Here is a 17,577-nt window from a genome sequence, read left to right as displayed (position 1 = left end):
GTGGTGAGTCGAACAGATAAAAGTATTAAGGGGACTTTGGTGGTCCAGTGGTTAAGGCTCCGTGCTTCCAATGCAAGGGGTGAGGGTCGATCCCTGGTCAGGGAGATAAGATCCCACATGCTGCGGCCAAACAAACAAAAAAGTACTAAAAAAGGCACTTTGCATTCAGGAACATTTATTGCTCTGAGCGTGGATTTTTACAAAACTATTCAGCTTAGCATATCACACGGTATATAAAAGGGAGCTCAGCCGTGCAAAGAAGAGAGACCGGGCCCTCCTCTGAATTAAGTCCTGGTCTGCCTTTGCTGCTTTCCTCCCACCGCGAAACCACGAGCTGCTGAGAGCAGGCGTGGGTCAGCTTCTGCTCCGTTTCCCCTGGCCTTGGGGAATGGAGGCCAGTTACATTTACTGGAGCCACTCCATCTGCTGTGCACAGGCCCAGGCCTCTTGAGCTGAAGCTGGACAGGGTTAATCACCACACTTCAGAATGGCTCTTCCAGGGGAGGCAGGAGAATGAGGTGATTAAGTTAGCTATTATCAATGTGATTTTAGTGATACAGCAGAGCTGCTGCAAGACAGGGCCTAGGTCTTGCAAAGGTCTACCTGGCATCTCGGGCGAGGGTGACACTTCTGTCCCACGTCCAGAAAGTGAAAGCATTTATGGAGTTAAGATCATTCTGACCCCTCCTATCTTCCATCCCCTGTCCCTCCTTGAGACCAAGGCCATCAGAGGGTATTGGGATGGCCCATGGTATCAATAGCCTATTATCCAATAGCTCATTCATTACTGCCACCATCTTCCATCCCTAGAGTGCTTTCCAGCCTACACAGTACAGCACCATGAATTAGTTATCTAATTTGAACCTCACAATATATCAGTGAGCACCAGATGAGTGTCCCCACTTGACAAATTAGGAAACTGAGGCTTGGAGAGACTAAGGAATTTTCACCAAGTGCGTTCATCTCATTAGTGGGAGAGAAGGCGCTTGAAACCAAGTTTTCTGACCCCAAGTCCAATGTTCTTTCCCCTCCACTAGGTGAAATTAGGCAAGTCACCACAAACAAAGCACAGTCCAGCACTGAACCAGAAAGCATCCCTGGGCATGATCTGTGTTTTTCCTGGACACAGCAAAGGAAGCAATCCTTTGCCCCCCAAACAAAGATAATAATAGCTGGCTACATAGTTCTTACTCTGTATCAGACGCTTCATGAATATTACCTCTCCTGGTCCTCAAAACTACCCTAAATAGAAAGTACCAATACTCACTTTATTAATGAAGAGACTGAGGCTCAGAGACATCAGATGACTTGTCCATAGTCACAGACCAAAAGTGGCGGCGTCAGGACTTCATCCAAGCTATGGGACTCTTAACCACACACTTGCCTCCCACTCCCAGTGGGCTTGTTCCTCAGTTCATTTGTCAGGCCACCCACCCCAGGCCTGACGCCCTCAGGACCTTTGCTTGGTAGCAGTTTACTTGACTGAATCGAGCAGAATGCTTCCACTTCATCTGTTAACACCCCTTCAGCAGTGGCGCGTTAGGGCCCTTAAACCAGCAACACAAAATCCTCTCTGCAAAATTGATCTTTCAGATCAGTCCATGAGGACACAGAGGCAGATTCCTCAAACAGAGTCTCACTCGGCAGCATAATTAATAAATGTCCTGAAAAGGGTCAGGGGAAAAGATTTGCTGCCGTTTTGCTGGGCATCTGGGGAGTGAAACACAAGCAATTCAAATACATTTTTTATTTTCACTCATTGCCTTTGTCAAGAACCTTCATATTCTATAACGCCAGATGAATTAGGGTTTTTTTTTTTAATAGTTCCATGTTTAAGTGAAATAAGACACCTCCTCCCACCTCCGCCTGATAAAAAGAAAAACCACATACAAAGAAAGAGGAAAGGCAACAACCTAAGCCTCTGCTGTGGACAAATGCCACGGAAGAAAACTTCCTTTTGTCCAATACACTGTGTTTCAGAAAAGAAACTTTTTTTCTGAAGGAAATCAATGCAAAGTTGATACAATTTTGGTGGAGAGAAGTAAACTTGCAGTGGATTGCCCCCACAAAAATGTGCTGATAATGAAGGCGGGATTTAAGATTTTGGAGAGGGTTTATGCCAAAAAGAGAAAGCAATCCCTTTGCCTGTGACCTGGAGGTCTCAGCCCTTCGAGCCCCGGAGTTCAGCTTTGGGTTTTGGTGTTCTCCTTGAAGACTCCGGATGATAGCTGGTGTCTCTGCGGATACAATTTGAATGAATTCCCAGGATAATGACCCGGCCTCCGGTGATTTACTAACCTCACCGCTGCACAGCCGCCCCATCAGGGCCCGTTAATCCTTTAATGGTCCCTGCAGTGTGTCCAGGGCTGCACCGAAAATTCCACAGCCCTCCCTGGAACACTGAGGGGAACTGAATGCCCTCTCCCCTCCCCTCCACATCTCCCCAGCCTTACCCCTTATCTTATCAGGTAGCTAATTCCCACAAATTATTGTGATTCAGGCAGAAAAATGAAACTGCTCTCAAATCATAAATTTGTCACTTTCTGGACAGCTGCTAAGTCAAGAAAATCTTGACCAAGTGGCACTTAGTCATTGTTCTGGACAATTAAGACCCATCAGTGCATTTGGTAATCTCTCTCTCAAAGCAATGTTTATTGATGGGTCGGAAGAAAACCGTTTATATAGAGATTTAACATGGTATCCACTCTTAAGTGGAGTGTAATCCTTCATCACGGGTAATGGGACTCCAGTATGTTGTCCCAGGTGAAAGGTTTCTGTGGCCCACAGCACCCCATCACTGTGGCCATCCTCGGGCCCAGTACTTGCCTTGAGATGAGCAATACCCAGGCTTCCTAGATCTAGTCCTGCTCAGTGTTGAGAAAAACTATCAGGACTCTCACAGAGAAAGCCCGTGGGGTCCCACGAGAACTGAGCCTCAGAGAGGACACCGAGGAACTTTTCTTTTAGGTTGTATATACAAATCTGCCTGTTTCTCACCACCTCCACCACTACTAGCCTGTCCAAGCCACCTCTCTCGGGTTGTGGCAGGAGCCTCCTTACAGATCTTCATCTTTACCCCACTTCGGTCTGTGCCCCATACAGAAGCCTGAGGGATCTCTTAAATTTTTTTTTATTGAGTTAAAATTCACATAAAATGAAATTAAACATTTAAAAGTGCACAATGCAGTGGCTTTTAATGCATTTACCATGTTGTGCAACCATCACCTCTATCTAGTTCTAAAACATTTCATCATCCCCAAAGGAAACCCATACCTAGTAGGCAGGCACTCCCCATTCTCTCCTTCCCCCACCCCCTGGCAGCTGTTAATCTGCTCTCTTTTTCTATATAGTTGCCCATGCTGGACATTTCGTTTAAATGGAATCATACAATATGGGACCTTTTTTGCCTGACTTCTTTCACTTAGCATGCTTTCATGTCTCACTCATGTTATACCGTGTGTTCTTTTTTATAGTTGAATAATATTATATTTTCTGGATAGACCACATTTTGTTTATCCATTGATTAGTTGATGGACATTTGGTTGTTTCCACCCTTTGACTACTGTGAACAGTGCTGCTGTGAACATTCTCCTACAAGTTTTTGTTTGAACACCTGTTTCCTATATTTTTGGTATATACCTTGGATTGGAATTGCTGGGTAACGATCGTTTTAATTTTTAAGTCAGATCATGTTACTCTTCGGCTCAAAACTCTCCAATGGCTTCCCGGCCAGAATGAAAACAAAAATCTTTACAATTCCCTGCAAGCTCCCTCCATGATCTGGCTCCTGCAACTTCTCATCCATTACTTGCCCACTTGGCCCCAACAGACTGGTCTCCTTACCGGTCCTCAAGTACATGATGATGTCCCATCCCAGGCCTCTGCACTTGGCTGTTTTGCCTGGAACACTCTCTTCCCTCACTTCCCTCGGATCTCTTTCCAAATAACGACCCTATTTAAAATGGAACACCTATCCCCTTTACCCTGATTTGCTGTTCTTCACCTGACCTAGTAAATATTCATTTGGGTTAGTTGTTAATGTTTTTTCTATTTCCCCCAATAGAATGTAAGCGCCATAAGAGCAGAATTTTTTGTTTTGTTCATTGACATTCCCAGTGTCTGGAACAGAGCCTGCACAGGCTAAAAACAACTAGCCTGACCCACCAGCAGAGTGCTTTTCATATCAAGCTATTGTCTCTCTTTATCTCCAGTTACAGCACGCGACATTAATTCAATCTTTATGCATATATCAGATTTTTTTAAAGGTTCAACCAAAGTAAATTAGGCAGCTCATGCAAACAGAAGTATTCTACATATATTAGCTCAAATAATCTTGACAAGAAGCCCATGTGTTAGCCTAGTTCATAGGCTTCTTATAAAGAGGTTAAGTGACTTGCTCAGGGTTTCACAGCTAGCAAGAGAAAGAGCAACGATTTACACCCAGCAGAGTGTTTGTTCTTAAGCACTATACTATATAATCTTGCTATTTGAATGCACTGAACTAATGAATGAGCACACAAAAAATATTAGGCTTAGAGATCCAAATTTTCATTTCAAAAATAAAAAAAAATAGGCTTAAATCACTTGCTGTGGTATGGGATATTAAAATATATTTTCTTTGACAGCTAAGAAAGAGTTTTACATTGTGGCAGGATAGTTACTGAAGCCATAACAGAGTTGACTTTTGCAGATATGTGAAAGCAATAAGCACAGACATCAAGCCATGGAGTGGTTCGTTCATTTGATGGATGCGTGTGGTGGGTTTGAATTTCAACCCACACATGCAAGAGCATAAGAAATATAACTTTATTTTCTTAGTATGGAACTTAATTCCTATACGTCAAACTCCCACATCACTGAGGTCTAATCTTGGTCAACGTTAAAAGTTCTAGCCTATGTTTCAGGGGACTCACTGCCAAAGCATGGAAGGTGGTCTTTCTGCTGTTCCAGGAATCTGTGTGTGTAGGTACCCACTGAGATGCTTCTCCTGTCTGCCTGGCCCCTCCAGGCCGGGAGGGCACTGGATCTTCAGCTGGGCTGCCTAGGGTGCTCCTCCACCCTGACTACCTAAGACACATCACTCAGCCATCCCCTCCTGGGGGCTTGCCTTCTCCCTTCTCAAGCCGCATTTTCTTTTTCCACCTCCTCCTACCTCAAGGAATGTTTTTCTGGTCTTCAAGAGAAATCCCTCCTTCTTTTAAATCTTGGTAATTTCTTCTTAGAGTCATTCCCTTCATGACTTTTTGGCAAATACAAATATAAAAATACATAAAAATTCAAAAGCAGGACCAGCTGGCCATTTCTTCTTGTCATACCTATTTCCTGAGGAAAAGAACCCAGGGACTAGCTGCTACAGTAGGAAGAGGGCGAGCAGAAGGCTAGGAGAAAAATAAAGAGGATAATATTCCCAAAATAGCATCCTGCTACACGTTATTGAGTACGTACCATGAGCCAGTCACTGTTCTAGGTGCTAGTGATATAGAGGGAACAAAATCTGCACAGAGGATGTGTTTGTTTTCTATTGCTGTTACAGGAAATTACCACAAACTTAGTGGCTCAAAACAACATAAATATTTTTATATTATACTTCTGAAGATCAGCAGTCCAAAATGGTCCTCACTAGGCTAAAATCAAGGCATCATCAGGGCTGCATTCCTTCTGGGAGCTCTAGGGGAAAATCTGTTTCTGTGCCATTTGCAGCTTCTAGAGGTTGCCCCTTGGCTCATGGCCCTACATCGCTCTGAGCTTTGCTACCTTTACTGTATCTCCTTTTCTGATTCAGACTCTCCCATCTCTTTTCCTATTTATATGTAAGGTCCACCTGAAAAATCCAAGATAATCTCCCCATTTAAAAATCTTTAACTTAATCACATCAGCAAAATGCCTTTTGCCTTGTAAGGAAACATATTCATAGGTTCTAGGGATTGAGACATCTTCAGGGAGCCATTATTCTGCCTACCATAGGAGGTTTAAAGTCTAGCATGGCATGGTAAGTGCAATAATAGGAGAAATGTGGGATTGTGTGAGGGGTCACAGGCGTAGCAGGCTTGGGAATCAGGAAATGCTTCTCTGTTTAGGCTGAGACCTGGAGGATGAATAAGAGGGGTTTGGGAGAAATGGGAAGAGGAAGCTATAGAGGGAGGGATTCAAACAAAGTTTAGAACAAAAGCTCAAAGATGAGAGAGAATAAAGTAGATTACTGGAGCTATGAGTTTTGGGGCAAGGTAAGGTTCAGGTGTTCAAAGCCCAGGTAAACCCCTGGGAAGTTTAGGCTTTATCCTAAGGGAACCAGGTGATGAGGTGAGACGACTTGCATCTTACACAAGTCCCTCTTGGCTGCTGAGCCAGTAGAGATTACAGGGAGCAAGACTGATGAGGGAGAGAACAGTTATGAGGTTGTTATGATAATCCAGAGACAGATGATGGGGTTGGGGGCTGGGGACAAGTGGAAGCAGTGGAGAGAGGTTTAGATTTAGATTTAGGGCATCATGATTGATTGGATGTCCAATGGGGGCATAAAGAAGGAGGAGTCCAGGATGACTCCCGGGTTTCTGGTTGGAGCCACTTTGGAGCCACTGAGGAGTAGAAGGAGGAGGGTTGGGGAGGAAGGTGATGGGTTCCGCTGTGAACATGTTGATTTGCTGATACCTGTGGTAGATCCAAGTGGAGATGTCTCAGAAGCAGCTGTGTCATTGGATTGTGGGGATTAAACAATCTACGGAAAGCACTTAGCCCAGTGCCTGGCACATAGTTAAGTGCTTAATAAATATGAAGTGTTGTTACTATTTTTTAGTTTTATATTCCAGTCTGGGCTATGCTTCAATAAACCATGCTCTGGGAGCCATCAGAGGGTGGGGTGGTGGGGACAAAAAGAAGACAAATAAATGAGAGGAGAGCAAGGAAAAGGGTTATTCCATAGCTGTATCCATGTCTGTGCTCTTTTTCCGAATCCCTTGGATTAACAGATAAAGGATGGCAGTTTGCCTGCTGAAGTGGGGTTATCAATTAGCATTAACCAAATACAGAGAAAGCAAAACTACCCTGAGTGCACTTTCGGGAATTTGCCAATATCCCCTGGAGGAGGCAGGAGGGAAATTTGGGTCCATTGCTAGGATTAACTCCAGGCTTGCTTGTTTTTGATGGGGAGCTGGGTGGGCGTCAGAGGTGGGGTGGCCCTTTCTCGGCAATATCATCAGCAGCAACAAAAGCAATGAGGAGTTGATTCTTTTCTTCACTCATTTCAATCTCATGTTGTCATCAAAGAGAGTTCTTCGTCTACACATCTGGGCACACAAGGACTTGTAAGAAGACTGGGGCAAATTCTCCTAGGGTTTTAATATTAATCTTTTCCCCTCAGAGAGAGGAATTAATTAGTACTTGCCCCTCAGAGAGAGGAATTAATTTTCCTGGGCAAAAGTACCATTTGGTACAAGGGAAAGTTTTGATTTATGAGGCACCAGAGGCAATTTATTTCCTTTAAATATTATCATTATGAACATAGCTACTTCATAAGAGAAAAATGGAATTCAAGGGACATTTACCTCTAAATAGTTACAGCATTTCAAATTCCTGTCCTGTCTTCATTGTCAATAGGATCACTTTGAAAGTTGTGAGCACAAGGTCAGACAATGCAATGAGAAATATCCAGGATCCAGCTGGGTGTTGTTTCAATGTCTTTTATTTGTTGTTGGACTCCAACACTGGAAAAATATTAAAAGAATGCAGGATTCTACCAAGTTTAGAGGTCTTTAAAACTAGACCAGAGACATTTAAATATCTTAAGAATCAAAGAAATGCAAAATCCAGTCAAGTGAAGTAACAGATTGGGAGGTATACAGACTTCTGAAAGTAGAGACAAGGGTTAGGCATTGTGTGACCTGAATTCAGGGGAGCCTGAGATACAGGACCAAAACTAAAGCTCACTGGGTCCCATCAGTCTCATGGAAAGTTCTGTAGTCAGCATCCAGGCTCAAACATACCAAAGCTAACCCCAAAAGTGTTTGGGATAATGAAATTGTTTCCTTGGAGGGTAAAAGCTTCCTTAATTCAAAAACTAGGGGGACTTTGAATACTTAAGTATAGACATGGCAAGAGAATCAAACAAAAAGTACCATTATTTTTGTGTTAAGACATCTGTATGTATTTGGTGTTTAAAGTGTAATGCTTAAGAGAATCTATCAAATTTGTATTTCAGATACAAGGCACAAATAAAATCCATTCTAGTGAATTTTCTTATATTTTCAGCTGCTGGACTCACTTTCTCTCACTAATCTTTCTTGGGTGCTTTCCTGAGATCAACGAGCTATATAATTATGTAATCTACAAATAAGCGATATTTTGGATATATTTTCCTGTGCATCTTCCTCGATGAAGTATCTGTTCAAAACTTTTCTGTTTTTGCATTTTCTATTATGCCATTATCTCTTGTCTCTATATATCCTTGAATAGTCATTGCCAGTGTTACCAATTCCTGTTAACTAGCAGTGGTAACAAGGGACATCCTTGTCTGCTTCCATTATGAAAGAGAATTTCTTGGGTTCTTCTACTTTGGCTTTTGCATTTAATTTTTAAAAAATATTATGGAAATTGGGCTTCCCTGGTGGCGCAGTGGTTGAGAGTCCGCCTGCTGATATAGGGGACACGGGTTTGTGCCCCGGTCCGGGAGGATCCCACGTGCCGTGGAGCGGCTGGGCCCGTGAGCCATGGCCGCTGAGCCTGCGTGTCCGGAGCCTGTGCTCCGCAACGGGAGAGGCCACAACAGTGAGAGGCCCACATACCGCAAAAAAAAAAAAAATATATATATATATATATATATATTATGGAAATTTTCAGCATGTACAACGGTAGAGAGAGAAGTACACTAAACTGCCATGTACTCAACAACCAGCCTCAACAATCTTTACCACATCTCCATTCTTATTTTATCTATTGACCCTACTCCAAACATCCTTTTCCCTTCCTCCTCCTCAAAGATGATGAGGCAAACTGGAGTATTTTTTTAACTGAGGTAAAATCAATGAAATGTATTGATTTTAAGTGTACAATTTGATGACTTTTGATAAATGTATACACCCACATAATCAAAACCTCAATAAAGATATAGAACATTTCTATCACCCTAGAAATTCCCTTATGCCCTCTTCCCCACTCTCCATAGGCAACCACAGTTCTGGTTTCTATCTATGAGTAATTTTGCCTTTTCTTGAACTTCATATAAAAAGAATCATGCAGTACATTCTCTTTTATTTCTGGCTTCTTTCATTCAAATTTTTTTGAGATTCATCCATTTTGCTGCATTGATCATTCATTCATTCTTTTTTTTATTACCAAATAGCATTCAACTGTATGAATGTACCACAATTTATTTATTTATCCCTTCTCCTATTGACGAATCAACAGGAATCAAGAGGACAGATTCCATTTACTGAAAGTTACCAGGCATTGTGATAAAGACCCTCCATGGTCTCTTTCATTTAATCTCTCAAACAACTCTTCGAAGTCTTGTTCCAGTTGATCAATTCATTGCCTCTCAGCTCCAAATTCACCCTTCAGTACCTGCTTTGCAATGATAGACAGGATTCTTGATGTATTTCTTCTTCACACTAAGCACAGTGTTAAGTTTTGTCAGTAGAGGGCAATGGAGAGACATTACAGGAGGAAGACGTTTTCCTGGTTTTGATGTGCTGTTTTGCCTTTGTTTGTTGCTACTGCTCTGTGCATCTGCCCACGCACGTGTGGAGACGTCTAGTGGTGTTCTAGCCCACCCAGGGTGCCTAGTTCCTCAGCAACCTTGAGCCCTGTCCGGAGCCCAGTGACCACCTTGCTCTGGCCTTCCTGATACAAACACTCCAAGTGTTCCCCAGGCTCCCTAATCCCCTGTACATCTGCCCACCAGCCTCTGCTGGCCTGTGCCCTGGACAACTGTTTACCATGGCCTCCCAACATCAACACCATGAATTCCAGCCCAAGTGTTACCTTCCAGGAAGTAGACTCCCAACACCCTACTTCTCTTTGCCCACCCACCTTGGCTCACCTGTACGTGTGCTGTTTCCTACTGCCTGGCCACTGGAACAGCTCTGGGCCAAACAACGCAGCAGACCAGGTGGGCTCCACCCATACCTTCTCCAACGGAGTCTGAACCTCAGCCACAGGAAGGCCATGTTTGTCCTTCCTTGAGTCGTTGCCCTCAGCCCTGGGGTCCCCTTTAGGATTCTCTTTATATCTTTGTAAGTAAGCACCTATCTGAGTTTAATACTTCTTTAGATTAAACCACCCCTGTTCAAATCACTATGTGCTTTCTGTCTCCTGATTGGACCCAGACTGATACAGGCCAGTTCTATTATTATTTCCTTTTGGAAGGTAAGAGAATGAGATTGAGAGAAGCTGCATGATTGCTCAGGATCACATGAGGAGTATGGCGGCAGAGCTGGATACAAACTCGGGACTGTGGGCTCTAAAGCCTCGGATTTTCACCACTCTGCTCCACTAACTAGGAGTCAGTGTAAAGATACCACATGAGACAGAGCGATGGGCTCACCTCCCCTCACCCCCTCCTTTCCCATGCTTATATGTCCTGGGTGTTTCAGATTAAAACAAGGGCAAAAAATGCAAAAATGAGACCAGCTCCTAGAGGAAGATTTTCAAGAGTCAAGAATGTCAATAGTCATCTCGAGCTAATGGCCAACATAAACACACAAGAATAGAAAAGGGGAAAAAAACCTACTTAAAAATCACTTTTACACACTTTACATATGGTCAATATTCTTCTCCAAATACATTTGTTTTGAGGCTATTTGATTTTTGCCAATTTCCCCAGCTTTGTCTTATCTGCTACAATGCCTCATTTTGCTAAAGAGAGCTGAAACCTCAGTTTCGGGTCTCGTCTGTATTTGTATTTGGCTCAAGGCAGCCAGATTTCTGGATGATGTATGTCCCATAAACTCTCAGGGACTCTGGTCCCCACTGGGGTTGTGCTCAGAGGCAACGTGTAACAGCTTCCATATTCCTGGAAATGAAGCCCCAGCCTTCTTTTACAGTTTCTCCCTTGGGGAACACAGCAATGTGAGCCCTAATTAGCCTCAAAATAACAAACCCCAGTACTAATGATCTTCCTTGAGGGTTGTTCTGATCTTCCAGCTTCGGTAGGGAAAAAAAAAAAAAAAAAAAAGTCCTGTGCAAGGATTAACCATTTCCTGCTGATTAGATGCAGGGAACTCTGGACTATGAGTTAGGATACCTGGATTTGAGTCCTGCCTCTGCCACTCATTATGTGGCCCTTTGTTTGTCTGCAAACAAGAAGATTGGATTCTAAGCTCCCTTCCAGTTCTATGGTCCTTTGACTCAGAATCCTTTCAAGCCTATTTCATCACAGCAATTTAGATCATAGCAGCTTCCATCATTGAGGGCTCTCAATGTGCCAGGCAAATTGCTAAGTACCTTAAATGCACTATCTCTTATGATACTCACTGCAAACCTATTATTATACACGTTACAGATTCAGAGAGATTAGAGCATAGTGATAATACAGCCACAGCTGTGAGTTCTCTCCCCAGATGGGTCACTGACTGTTCCCCTAACCTAACGAATGGGGTCCAGCAGAAGAAATGTAGGTAGATCGGTCACTGATTTTTTTTTTAAAAAGTTAGCATCAGCCTCAATTCACTAAATGAAGATAAGGCAGGGGATGGGAGTAGTCAGGGCAATAGGGGAGGGAAAAAGACATTAACTAGCAAAGCCAGGTACTTTGTACACATAGTCTAGTTTAATCTTTACAGCAACCCTATGAAATGAGCTCGTTATTCTACTTCCACGACACAGATGAAGAAAATGAGGTTCAGAGGAGTCAAATAACTCGTACACATTTGCCACCACTGGTCAGCAGCAAAGCCACGGTCTGAACGTGTTTTGTTTGACTCCTTCTCTCACACTCACTGGGACAACTGTTTGTGGCCACAGATTTCAGGGCCTGAGCAACTATACACACAGTTATCAAGGCCAAGCCTATGGCAACTGACAATGAAATAACTGGTCAATTCAGTGAAAGGAAGAAAAATATATTTCTTTAAAAAGTCAGTCCTTTCTCTTTTTTTTTTTTTGCGGTACGCGGGCCTCTCACTGTTGTGGCCTCTCCCGTTGCGGAGCACAGGCTCCGGACGCGCAGGCCCAGCGGCCATGGCTCACGGGCCCAGCCGCTCCGCGGCATGTGGGATCTTCCCGGACCGGGGCATGAACACGTGTCCCTTGCATCGGCAGGCGGACTCTCAACCACTGCGCCACCAGGGAAGCCCAAAAGTCAGTCCTTTCTTGACTTTGGCTGCGCTGGGATCTCCAGGGTCTGAGGCCCAGCCCCTGCCCTGCAGGATCTCTTTCTGGACAAGTGCTGTCCCACCCGCGAGAGAGGAAATCAAAGGCATGGAACTGATCACAGGGGGGACTGATCCTAGGTTCTAAAGTGACAGAGGCTTTAGAATAGGCACATGGGAGGAAGTACAAGAACATAGGCAGGGACATAGGCCTCGCAAACAAAGCCATCTTCAAAACAGAAAGAATCAGATTGTTGTTCTATTTCTCTTTGACCTCACCCTTTAGGAGAAGCTGTTGAAGAAGAGCCACACAGCCGGGCCTCCCTGGGAGAAGGGGATAACTGACTCTGAGTACAGAGAGACACGTTGCCCAGACTCTACTGGGATGTAACTACACACCTACTGCCCAGAGTAGCCTACAGCAGTGTGTATAAACTGGCTCTCTAAAAAACAAACTAACAAGAGCCGTCCTGCTTTGCAGCACTTGCCAATTTCCACGGTATAAACACTCCCAATTCAAGCTACTAATGTTTTGACAACCGGCTTGCAAAAGTCCTACATATGTAACAGCTGGCTCTCACAAGGCAATGGAAGCCAGCTCCATGCACCACTGGGTAGCCAGCTCTGAGGATATACCATCTGGAGAAAGCAGGAGTCTTTTTGGACATGGCCCACTGCCTTCCTTCCCCACTATGGTTCCAGGTGTACCAAGATATTCCCGGTCCTTTTAATTCTTACAGTTCCTTCTGCCTGGGGTGTTCTTCCGCTTCTTTTCCTTCTAAGAAAGGAAGGAAAGCATCCTTCAGGTCCAGGCTGAAAAATATCATCTGGTAAGCCTTCCCTAGCCTCTTTAGGCAAAGCTCATTCTCGATCCTTTGCCCACACCTGTATTATCTGCTTACATTTCTGCTTCTCCTACTAGATTGTGAGGTCCCTTGGGAAGAGGGCCATGCTTGCTTCATCTCTGAACTAGGAGCCAGACACATAGGAGGCTCACAATATATGACTGCTAAATAAATGAAGTTATAAACTTATCTCTGATTTTAATTTAGGCAGTGAATGACATCACTCCTTAACCTAGTTTAAATGTCCCTGTCTCTGGAAGGTCCATAAAAGCAGTTCTACTGGTAGTGGTTGGACAACAGTGGCGAGCAGGGTATGTCTTTTCTCTAGCTGTGGGTAGGAAGTGCCCACTGCAGGGTAAGAGCTCCTTCTGGCCAATCTCAGCTCCGAAGGGATGTTCTGGGAAGACCCAAGCCACTACAGTTGGCCTTAAACTTTTTGGCAATCACAAAAAGGCGGCGGATGAGGTAGATGTGAAGGCAAAAACTTGATCCTTCTCTTAAGCTCCCCCCAAACCTAGGAGCCTTCCACAAGGATGGGATGTGTCCTCTAAGATGTCCCCTCAGGACTGACACAAGAACCCCAGAGTCAGAAGAAAGAGCTAGACTGACCCTCTCCAACTGGGAATTTCCAACCTGCAAGAGAGAAGTGGAGGGAGGGAATGAGAAGGGAGAGGGTGAGTGGGGAAGGATAAAGAATAAGAATGACCGCAGAGAGTAGTAACATTCCCTATATACACAGGTGATAAAAGCTGATAACAGCAATGACAAAATTAAGAAAATAAAAACACTGCTCTGAAGATTTTAGACCAGCTAACACAGAACTAAATAGGCAATAACTCGGGCTGATAAAAAGCAACAGGGCATCAACCACATAAATACCCGGCCACTTCAATGCTTCTGTCTGTATGATGATGACACTGGTTTGTTGACACCACACCGTCCCCATGACCCCAGGCACCAGCAGTGGTGCCTGACTCACAGAGGGGGGATGTTGTGCGGGGCTGATGCTGACGAGGAGCTTTTTGGGAAAGACAAGTTATCCTTGACTGGATGCAGATGGCCCAGTGAAAAATGAAATCTGCCAGCAGAGGCTGCCTTTATCAGCTGGAGGGGTTCAGCAGGGACGAGACTTCCCCATCCCTGGCCTGCCTGAACGAGCCTCCGGTTTCAGCACCATATCACGGACTGTCCTAATGAATTCTTCTGACGGGCTGGAGCCTGCACGTATCTGCTTCTAGGAGTGCATCCTGGCAGGCTGGGGCGTGGTACGGAACTCGCCTGGTGTTTGCATTCCGCCTCATGGAGTTGGCAAGGAATGCTCACCACAGGGAAAGAGCTGTCAGATTCACCAGGACTGAATGCGCTGCCTAAACCGGCCATCCTGCCACTATCCTGGGCTCCCCTCACTGACTTCCAGTGGGCAGGGGGGTGCCCAGGAAAGGCCAAGAGGCTGCCCAGGGCATGCCAAGCCAGATACCCAGCGGGTGCCCACAGTATCAAAGACAAAATTATAAGAACAAGCTGCTGTTTATTAACTGACTTCCCATTATGTGCCGAGCCCCACACCAGGCACTTTGCCACGTTCATCCTGTACAACTGTCCCCTGAGGTCAGTGTTACATTCCCACCTTAGAGATAAGCAAACTGAGGTTTCAGTCCAGCTGTCCAGAGTCATGGGGCTGGTTAAGTGGCAGATCTGGGGAATGAAACTGTGTTTCATCTATCCACACAGCTTGTAATCCTAAAAGGACTAGTGTGGAGGAAAATAGGCAAAATGAAATAAATACCTGGAGACTCTGCAATAGCTAGTCAGAGAAACCTTTCCTTTTTCATCCCGGTTTAGTAGCACCGTGATGACCGTAGTAAAATATTGATAAAATATGAATCTATCATTGGGGCTTGAAAAAACCCACACGCTATAAATTCATCTCAGAACCCAGAACCAGGAGTTTTTAATTGCTGCTGCTTTTAGTTATTTGAGCTATTGTTCTCGTTCAGTATACCAAGGAGTGCGGAGCCAGCAAGGTGTTTCTGAAGACCCTAACTGGCCCCCAGACTGAGACCCACAGCTCTCCCGGTTCCTCGATACTGTACCTCTCGCTGACACACTCCATGTTTCGTACCTGAGCCAAGGCCTCTGAATACTTTCTTCCTCTCCTCTCACTTGGGAAGTTGAAACCAGCAGCAGGCATTTTGATGGGTTCACAGAGGACCTTTATACGAAAGATGCCTCACGACACCTGGGCATGGGCCTGACCTCTGATGAGGGTGGGTCCCAGCTATCCCTGCCTGATAGCCACCAGCTGGCCAGGGTGACTGACAGGTGGCGAGGTGACCTTGTGTCCAGTCCCTTCAGTCTCCTGGAGGATCACAGAGACAACTGTGGGACAAGTGGAGCTTGGTGGTTGCTGACTACCTGCCCCTCCTGGCTTTGCCCAGCACGGCCCATGTCTCCTCTCTGCAGTGCAGTGGGCCATGGCTTGCTGGTGGGGTGGCCCTCCTTGAATGGCTTTGCCCTGCTCGATGCACAGCTGGAGACCTGGCTACCCTTCCTGAGCATGTGGACTAAGCCCCTGTGGCATCCCCTTCCGTGGAGGTGAACAGTGTTGTTAATCTGAGAAAAAAGCTGAGGTTCAAGTGTTTCAGGTCTCATGGTCTGAGCCTGTATCCCATTGCTGGGAGGCTCTTGCCTCCTGGAGGGCATGCCCACCCCGAGGCCTCTTTCAACAATCCTCATGCTTTGCTTTGAGCCTTTCCAGACGGCTCCTGTTAGAGGTGAAGGGAGGGACTCGCCAGGGGCGGGACCAGCAAGCTGAACCATTGTATCTTGCCACTAGCAGTTGGACTTTACTAGACACTTACAGGTGGGGGGAGAGTCTTCCAAGATTCACAGCTCCTCAGCTGCTTCTCCCAGGGCCCAGGAGTCTCTGTCTAAAAACAGTGGCAGCTTGTCTCCATGTGACGGCATCAGGAATCTTCCTCAGAACGTGCTTTGTGTTGCCCACCCAGCGAACTCAAAGGCATCTTCATCAGGAGTCTACGAGAAAGGATGAACTCTGCCTTACTCGGCCTGGTGCCAGGGGCAGGGCAGGTGTGGCCTCCCTGGACTTATTCCCCCATGAGACCTCTGTAAGCCCTTACTCAGGATCACTGTGCCCCTTCTCCCCTGCCAGGGGAGAGGGTCTGCTGCAGTGGGGACTGGAAGGAAGGCTGTGCCCACGGTGAGTGATAAAGGCCACTGAGATGGATCATTGTATTTTTAGACCTCAGAAAAATTAGGACAAGAGACATCTGTGACAGGCTCCCTGGCCTTCTTCCTTTGGATGGTAAGGGCCCAGAGACATCTTAGAAAAATGGAGGCTGCCCGCGGAGACAAGGGGATGATCCTATCCATGGGACCCGTCAGGAGCTTCCCTCACCTCCACCGTCACTAGACACCAGTCGCTTCCTCCTGCACCCGCTCCCTCTGACGTAGAGCTCCTGGGGAAAGCAGGATGCCGCTTTTAAAAAGTATTCGTTGACCTTGAACTTTTAAATGTGTTTCTCAATTTTCCCCTTTGATCACTGTCTGGCTAACGTTATGCTAGGTCATTTAAGTTCCGGTATTTAATACACAATATTGAATGAAAACATACTTTACGAACAGGCTCTGCAACTGGAAACGGGAGGAGGGAACATTTTGCCAATCATGCCTATTCTTCCTCTGGACACCTGGCAAACATTCCTAGTATCCGAACAAGCCAGTGGGCAAGGCGTCACTGTTGCCTTCTCCCGGCATTCCTGTTCCTCCTCCAGGCCAACATGCCCTGAGATGAGGGGGATAAATACCGTAAAATGAAGGGGTTGAGAGTGTGGGCTCTGAGTCAGAGTTGGGCTTGAATCTCTGCCATACGCGAGCTGTGAGACCCTGTGTGAGCTACTGCGTAGGGTCTCAGTTTCTTTATCTGTAAACTGGGAACATTCTCAATAAGAGAATGCACGTACAAGGGCACTGGTCTGTACATAAAGGTCTGATAAATGGCCCCATTATTATCATTTGCATATTAGCCCTTGAGCATCTCCCATGTGGGAAGGCCCTGGGTGCGTGTTAACAGAGCTGGGGTGGGTTCACATGGGGCGTCGGGCCCTGTCCGACAGAAGCCCCCTCTTCCTGTCAGACCTCCCTGATATCCGCACTCCACCCCTCATCTGTCTCATCTTTCTTCGCAGAGTTGTCCCCCTCTTTGTACCCCTCCTTTCTTTCTCCTGCAGTCCAACTGCCTCCTCAGTGGCCCTCAGAATCCCTGCCGTGTCAGGCAATCCTTCTCGCCCAGTGTCAACGTCAATGCTCCCAGGATGCCGAGAAGGGGAGATGCCACCTGTTTCAGCCAACCCACCTTCTACACTAATCTTAGCCCCTCCTCCTGGGCCATCTCTCAATCCTCCCGGCTC

Source organism: Hyperoodon ampullatus, assembly GCF_949752795.1.
Source record: "Hyperoodon ampullatus genome assembly, chromosome: 7".
Taxonomy (NCBI): Eukaryota; Metazoa; Chordata; class Mammalia; order Artiodactyla; family Ziphiidae; genus Hyperoodon; species Hyperoodon ampullatus.
This window is presented reverse-complemented; position numbering follows the sequence as displayed.